Source organism: Macrotis lagotis, chromosome 3, assembly GCF_037893015.1.
Source record: "Macrotis lagotis isolate mMagLag1 chromosome 3, bilby.v1.9.chrom.fasta, whole genome shotgun sequence".
In the NCBI taxonomy this organism is placed as follows: Eukaryota; Metazoa; Chordata; class Mammalia; order Peramelemorphia; family Peramelidae; genus Macrotis; species Macrotis lagotis.
Genome location: NC_133660.1, coordinates 100,373,600 through 100,381,116, shown reverse-complemented (window position 1 = coordinate 100,381,116; position 7,517 = coordinate 100,373,600). Strand labels below are relative to the sequence as shown.

General features: G+C 34.6%; 1 pseudogene; it reads right to left on the bottom strand.

The window, feature by feature from the left end:
• Positions 1-6,138: 6,138 nt before the first annotated feature.
• Positions 6,139-6,722, bottom strand: LOC141516178 (ORM1-like protein 1 pseudogene; annotated as a pseudogene).
• Between the last annotated feature and the right edge of the window lie 795 nt (positions 6,723-7,517).

Sequence of the window (7,517 nt, the reverse complement as noted above, 5' to 3'; positions counted from 1 at the left end):
TTCCTATAATGTGCTAATCTAAAGATACATGTAAATTGAATTAAGAGGTTTATAAAAAATATTTTTGAGCTTGGATTCTAATGTTTTATGACCCCTCCAGAGTCATGGGAGTCAGGAAAGACTTGTGAGTTAGCTTTAGAATAACTAAACAAGGGGAAGATAATTTTTTACACTGATTGGAATGTAGTTCATGTATTTGGGGAAAATGAATAATGATAAATAGTGAAGGTAAAGAATTAGTACATATTACTTTGATATCTCAAATTGTGGGGAATCTCCAATTCCCATAACATAGAATGTTATAATTTTAAGGAATGTTGGTCGGTGAGGATAGAAAGCTCTTATAAGTGAGAGCATTAAGAAGTTAAAATTGTACTGATAAAGATAAAAAGAATTTGCAAATTTTTTTAGGTTTTTGAAAAGAAAATGATTTAAGGCTAATTTGAATATGATTTTTGGAATGTAATAGAAGTATAAAGAAAATCTTGTAGTCATAAGAAGGGATTTTTTAGCAACAATTGGTCTTAAATTCTTTGTATTTTAAAGTTTTAGGAGTAAAGAAAACATACATGTAATTGAAATATGCTGTGTACAATTATTTTTTTAAGCTATACTCTTTGAGATTTTAAAATTGTTTTGTAATAACAAATTATGAATGAATTGAAGTTTCATCTATCACATTTGTAAAGATTTGTTATGAGAAAAAAAAATTATAGAATACCTTGCCACTGGGTTATAGTTCTCAAGGTCCTCTTGGCCCAGAAAACTTGTGAAAGGCTTTGTTTTTCACCTCATGTTTATGAAAAGGAATACTGATATGTGAGATCAATGTAGTTTATTTATTATCTGTTAAAAAGAGGAAACTATATATATAAATGTAACACTGTCATGGGTCATAAGTGTACATTTGGCTTTTGAAATTATTGTATAAAACTAACATTGATAGAGCATCTTATTTTCTTTGAAAATAGAAGTGTATTTGGAAGAAGAGATAAAATAAGATATAAAGCAAAAATTCAGAAGAGTTTTGTGTGTAAAAGATAATTATAAGGTTAACTTTAAGAGAACCTGTTGCTTTATGTTGCTTTAAGAGAATTAGATGTCAACATGTTTTGTTTCATGTAGGTTAAGAATTTAATGTTTTCATTATTTCTTAACTGAAAGATACCCTTTCCAATGATATTGAATAAACGTGAGGGGCTTTGGAAAATGATTAGGAAATTAAAAATTATGTAACCCTAATTAGATAGCTTATCAGTAAGTAAGATTGAAGGGTGGTATCAAACATGTGATCTGCTTTTGGAAATGTAAACTATTTTACTGTAATGATGTCAAAGCTGGAATTAATGATTGTTAATGAGGGAAATTATCAAAGCATGACCCCCTGGGTTCCCTGAAATTTTAAATGATGGTTGGACCTTGCTCTACATCTGTAGGTCTAGGTATAAATGTAATAATGGAAAGGTTATTTTGTGAAATAAGTATAATGTGTTATACTTATTACTGTTTTGTTTAATTTAGAGAGCTCAGCCCCTGAATTTCCAAACCCCCTCCCCCCCACCCTTGTCACCAGGTCCACTCTGTTCCCCCTTGGAAGATTCCTTCACTAGATCAAAAGGGGGAATGCAAGAGCAGGGAAGGTAATGAACATTCCTTGATGGAAAAATCCTGTTCTGTCTCCCCTTCCCCCTGAACCAGCCTATCCCCCCTCAGAAGATTCCTTTGCTGAATAAAATGGGGAGAAGAAGGTAGCAGGAGGATGGTGGGGAAATGGCAGAAAAATTCTTATCTCCAAAACAAGAGAAAGGGAGAAGATTTTGAGTATCTCTTGGTTTTTGTTGATACATTTTCAGAAGCTAATGAAACAGCCTTGGAAGTAGTTTAAAAAATTCTAAATGAGCCCCTCACCAACTTGATCTTCTGCTAGGAATCAGGTCAGATAATGGCCCTGCCTTTACAGCTAAAATCTCTCAAGGAATACTCCAGATACTGTGAGAACTTGACTGCTTTTTGAATGTTTAGAAAGTAACTCTATTTCATGTATTCTGATGACAGGGACACTCAAGAGTAGATACGTGTGTAAGGAAGGGAGCTGATTGATTATGACCTTCCCAATCTAAATTGTGAAGTGTATTCACTTGGAGATCTAATTAGGTAAAACAACTATTTTAGATCATGGGATTTTTAATCAATTTTCTCTTATGTCAGATATCAGGATGGTCAACAAAAGGAAATGCTACTGTGTAAATGTCATGTTCTTGGAGCCAAGGAAGCCAATGGGCTAAAGATGTTAAGTGACAGCGGTGTGCAGCCAAAGGGGCAGCTTCTCAGCATGGCTGAGGTTGGACTCCTTTGACTTTATTTCCCCAGAATGATATTTGGATAATGTCTCACCTGGAAGAATAAATCTGGCCCAAGACATTTGACTACCCACATGACCTCTGTCTGGACACTGATATGCAATACCTATAAGGGAATTTCTCTTTGATGTCCTGGATCTTTATAGCTACTAAGCAAAACAGAAAAAGAAGTTTTAGGTGTGTTGGATTTAATAGCCAGAGATAGGTTGGGTGTATTATGTGTGTGGCTCTGATACCTGCTAACAGTTACATATTAAGATAGAAATTAAGTGTCATTAATTTTTAGAAGGGATATTTAGGTAAGAAGAAGAAGAATGGGAAATTCTTTGATAATTACAGTTTTAAGGCCTAGCTTAATGAAAAGAATGTGAGTCAGATAAGTATATATATCAGGAAAAGGAAAATCAATGGTATATTTGGAAATATTTTGAAAATTTTCATTTTGGTTAAGGATGTTTGAGCCATTAATGTAATAAGAGCAAAGGCAAATATTGTTCTATTTTTAAACCATATGCTGAGTGCTCTGAACTAAGATGATTCCTGAATGTATGTTACAGACTGAAGATGGTATAACAATTCTCATTGGGAGTTTGCTCATATAGTAAAATACTAATGAAAGTTTATTGTGTTAAAGTTAAGAATGTGTATCAACATGGCAATAAGGCAAAATGTAAATTGTAATAAGCCCCAAAATCTCATTGTCTTGTGAAGAAAACATGTGTTTTGATCTGAGTAAAATGTTAAGCAGATTCTTTACCAGAAGATAAAGTCTCAACTAGTTACCTGAGCTGAAGAGGACTTTTTGGAACAGATTCAGAAGATGCAGAAGGACATTGGAGGTCTCCATTAGAGAAGAGAAGAGAGGAGAGACACTGGACCAGTTCATCTCTACCATTTCTCACCTATGTATACATTGTATAGTCAAGGATCTGTTTTTGTAACCTCCCCTTGATTCTGTAAGTGTGACACCCTACTTATGCCCCTCTCCTTATGAAAAGGAGGAGAAGCAGGGTGCAGATGTTCTCCAGTGAAAGAAAAGGAGGGAGACTATTGAATGGTATGGTATATCCTATCTAAGGAGAGTCTTATCTCTGATTTAGCTGGCCTGTACAACTTAAAGAGATAGGTGGATTGAGATGTAATGAGGATACCTGGATCCTTTGTAAAGATGCTTGCAGTTCATGCTTGTCCAGGTTATGAAGATGATAACTCAAGGGTTTGAATTATTTTGAAAAAAAAAGTGGGGAATGAAGTACAATATCAATGTTTGTGAAATTCCTGTATAGAAAGGGATCCCCAACATCCTTCTGGGCCCTGAGAAATTCCTTAGAAATACAAAGTTGGCTAAGCACCTTTGGGTCTGAAAATAATCTGGTAAGACCCAAGTACTTGACCCTGGGGCTCACAGATATACCATAAAATTGTTTGAAGATTCACAAATCACCCTTGTCAGCCTAATTATCTTGCTGTATCTGTTAAATTCAAGGACTGTCTCCCCCTTCCCCAGGTGTGGCTGGAACAATAAGATAGTAAATTCTTCAAACCTGTGGGAAGCCCATGAATATTTGACTCCCTCCATCTCAGGAAATATGTTCAAACAAAGACCCTGACCCTTTCCCACTCTGTCTATACAGAACCCTATATTTACATATGATAAGATGATCTTTGCTTCTGTATCCTGCTTGCTCTCAGTAGCCCCCCTCCCAAAAAAACACTATAAAAACCCTATCCCTTGAAAACTCAGGTACTATTTGATTTGGGTACTCTCCATCCCCAGGCAGTCCCCAGGAAATAAAGATCTCCAAACTGATCCAATTCTGGTGTCCATCTTGCTTTTTGGGTTCAACACTGTGATACTTCTTCTAGTACTATTCAGTAGCATATGAGAAAATATGGAGAAGATAGTTGGTAGGGATACTCCAGGATTGCAATTTAACAAAGTATGGAGGAAGGAAGGAAAAAGAGGTAAGGAATTTAAGTGTTTTAAAAGATCAAGATATAGTTGAACTGATTAGCAATGGCATGAGATTGGGAAGAGAGGAACCTGAAGCTCAAACAGGGCTTATAGCTAAGTGGAACACTATGGGATAGGACTGGAAGGCAATTTAAGAACTGACAGTAGGACTAATATGAATGAGATGCAAGAAAATATGAAAGCAAATTATGAATAGAGCAACCATGAAAGTATTAATATTACTATTATTATGGAAGTAAAATATTTGTGGGTACAAGATCAAGAAAGAGAAATAGTAAGAAAGTTCTAGTTAACCTTGATAAGTTCAAATCACCAGATTTAGATACAATACATCCCAGGATATTAAAAGAAATGATAAAGATGATTTTTGACCTACTGTCAGTGATATCTCCAATATCATGAAGAAATAGTAAAGTGTTTCAGGAGCAAGGACAATTGTCCTAACTTCTTTTTAAAGGAAGAGAGTTGAATCTATAAACTAGTGGTCAATTAACTAAACTTCAAGTTTTTAAAAAATCTATTTATTAAAGAAAAATACCCATTTTCAGTGTTTCAAAATGTGAGGAAAAAGACAAAAAACATACAAAGTCAATTATTCAACTGATTTCCATAATGAAGACTATCAATGCAACACAATCATCACCGCAAAAGCACCAATTTGAAGGGAGTGTGGCTTTATTAGGATATACTGATTTTTTATGTAGCTCAAAACTATATAATTAATTTTGTTTTCCAAAAAAATTGGATTTTAGAGTGTTTAATTTTTCAATAATTTATTTTCTGATTTTTCAATAACTAATTATCATTAATAAAAAGTTTTTAGGAAACCTAAATAAGGAATTATGTATATCAATTAGGGTCAGGAACGACAAACTCCTAATTCAAAGAACAGTCTAGTAACTGACTTAAAATGATACTTCCTTGACCATTTAAATTTAAATTGATAGCCATCTTGAAAGTAAATAGTTAAAATGAAGATGAAGAGGAACATAAAGGGAAAGTATAATCCTTTACTAAAACTATCCAAAAAAAAAAGACCCAGTGTTTACAAACTTAACTTGTACCATAGTTGGAGAAAGTTATCTTTTTACTAGACAACTAATTTCTTTATAGCTATATGTCTAATATTTAACTATCTTTCTCCAGATAAGAGATTTTAACCATCAAATGGTTAAACTAGATAATCAGAGAATTGCACATTATGCTTCAGACTGCCTGGAATCAAATTAGTTTTTCCCTAAAATGATTAGCAGCCTTTTAAAAAAACAACCAGTAGAACTTTGCCCAAAATTAATATCTGAAAAAGCTGCACTAGAAAGCTACAGGAAGCTACAATGACATCTATTAATGAAGCTTGAAAATACATCACCAGGACACGTCTATCTTCTGATATAGCCAGAACCAAACAGGTATAAATACAAAACAGTAAACTAGCAAAAAAAAAAAGTATATTTGTAAAACAAAAAAAGAGCTGACTGTCTTAGGAATAGGTAATTTGACCTTTCTAGAGGATGATTCTGCTCCACATATAAATGTACTTTCAAGTGGACTATGGCTGATTGGATAACTCTTCCTAAATAGTGCCCCTTTTATAATAACCTAAGCTACTCTTATCCTCAAGACTCCTGTGTCAATGTGCAAAGCTTTGCTGCTCCCACTGTACTGTCAATCATTTGTGAGCAGGGCCTGCCCTACTCTCCTGGAAAACTTCTGCAGAAATTTAACAGACATGTTAAATACTTAGAGGCATCTTATAAAAATCTGCTTTTCCAAATAGCATAGAAATAAGTATTAGACCTTGAATGTAAAATCTTCCCATTGCACAATGCAATGTAAATGGCATAGCATGCTACCTATTCCTTCCTTATAGAAAAGGCAGTAGCCACAAAGTTTTGGTCAGAATGGTTCAGTTTCACATTTTCAGCTTAGTACTTATTAATACCAAAGATACAAACACCATGTAGTTGTGGCATTTTGGGAATTAGCACACTCAGAAGAGAAGCTGTAGTTAAGATGAAGTGTGTAGGATCATACTTGGTGTAGAAACTTGCCAGAAAATATAGAATTATTGAAGAAATTGTGAAGAACTTCCATGAAGAAATAGATTGTACTCCATAGTCCAATTGTTCCCAGTGAGTTAGCAGCCTGGCTTTACTCTGGTCAGGAGTTTCAAAAGGTGTTCCTTTTACTGCATGTAAAAATATATACATTCCCAGATTATGTATAATATTTGTTAAGGTCCAAGCAACAGGAACACTGAAGAATGGAATGCTGAGGAAGACAATATGAGGCAAACCAACTTCCAGTGCATAGGTCAACCACATACCATGACTGTTCATTACCCTGGTATTTGGATTTACCTCACTGTGAGCAACTCCAACATTCATTTTTGCTCTCAAGACGGGCACCAAGAAAGCAAGGGAGGCAGCTAGCTGGCCCGCCAAAGCCCTCCGGGCCAACGCCTGCAGCTTCACGGGAGAAGTAAACTTCAACTTATAGAAAATTTAGAATGAAGTAACTTTTGGACATCTAGAACAGACAGGGTGAGGGATGAGGCAGATAACTCAGGTGCCAGTTTTCTCAGTCTATATTACTTCCGAGGTTCCTTCTAGCTTTATAGCTAAATCCTGAAACTCTATTTTTAACCACTAAGTGAAATTTTTAGCCTTTATCTAGATTCTATTCAACAATATACAACAGAATCTGAGACTTTGTGGTTATGTCCCCATCTTGTGTTGAGCAGAAATGATGAAGAGGTGTCATTTTTTTTGTTCCCAGAATCTCTACTCACTGTGTAATTGTGCCTTGTGTTAGTTATATCTTTAATCCATCAGTATGTCTATTTGACATTATGAAGTAAACTTCCGACAGAAAAGACAGTCATTCTTGAGTATTGTATACAATATATTACTTATGTCATAGATAATATTCACAATAAATTGCCTACTATGCTGCCAACCTTCTCCCAAATATAGGTTTCTCCAGATAGAACATAATTCTCAATAATCTCAGGAGTTTTAGGTATGATTCAATTTTAATTTTCTCATGGTTTCTCCTCTAATATTCAGGCAGAGGAGTATACTAAATACATTTCCATTTTATGTTCACTTCATTCATGGAGTAGTGAATGATCCAGGAAGAAGAGAACTTGGGAGAAGACAGAAAATCTCATTGTTGGTAAT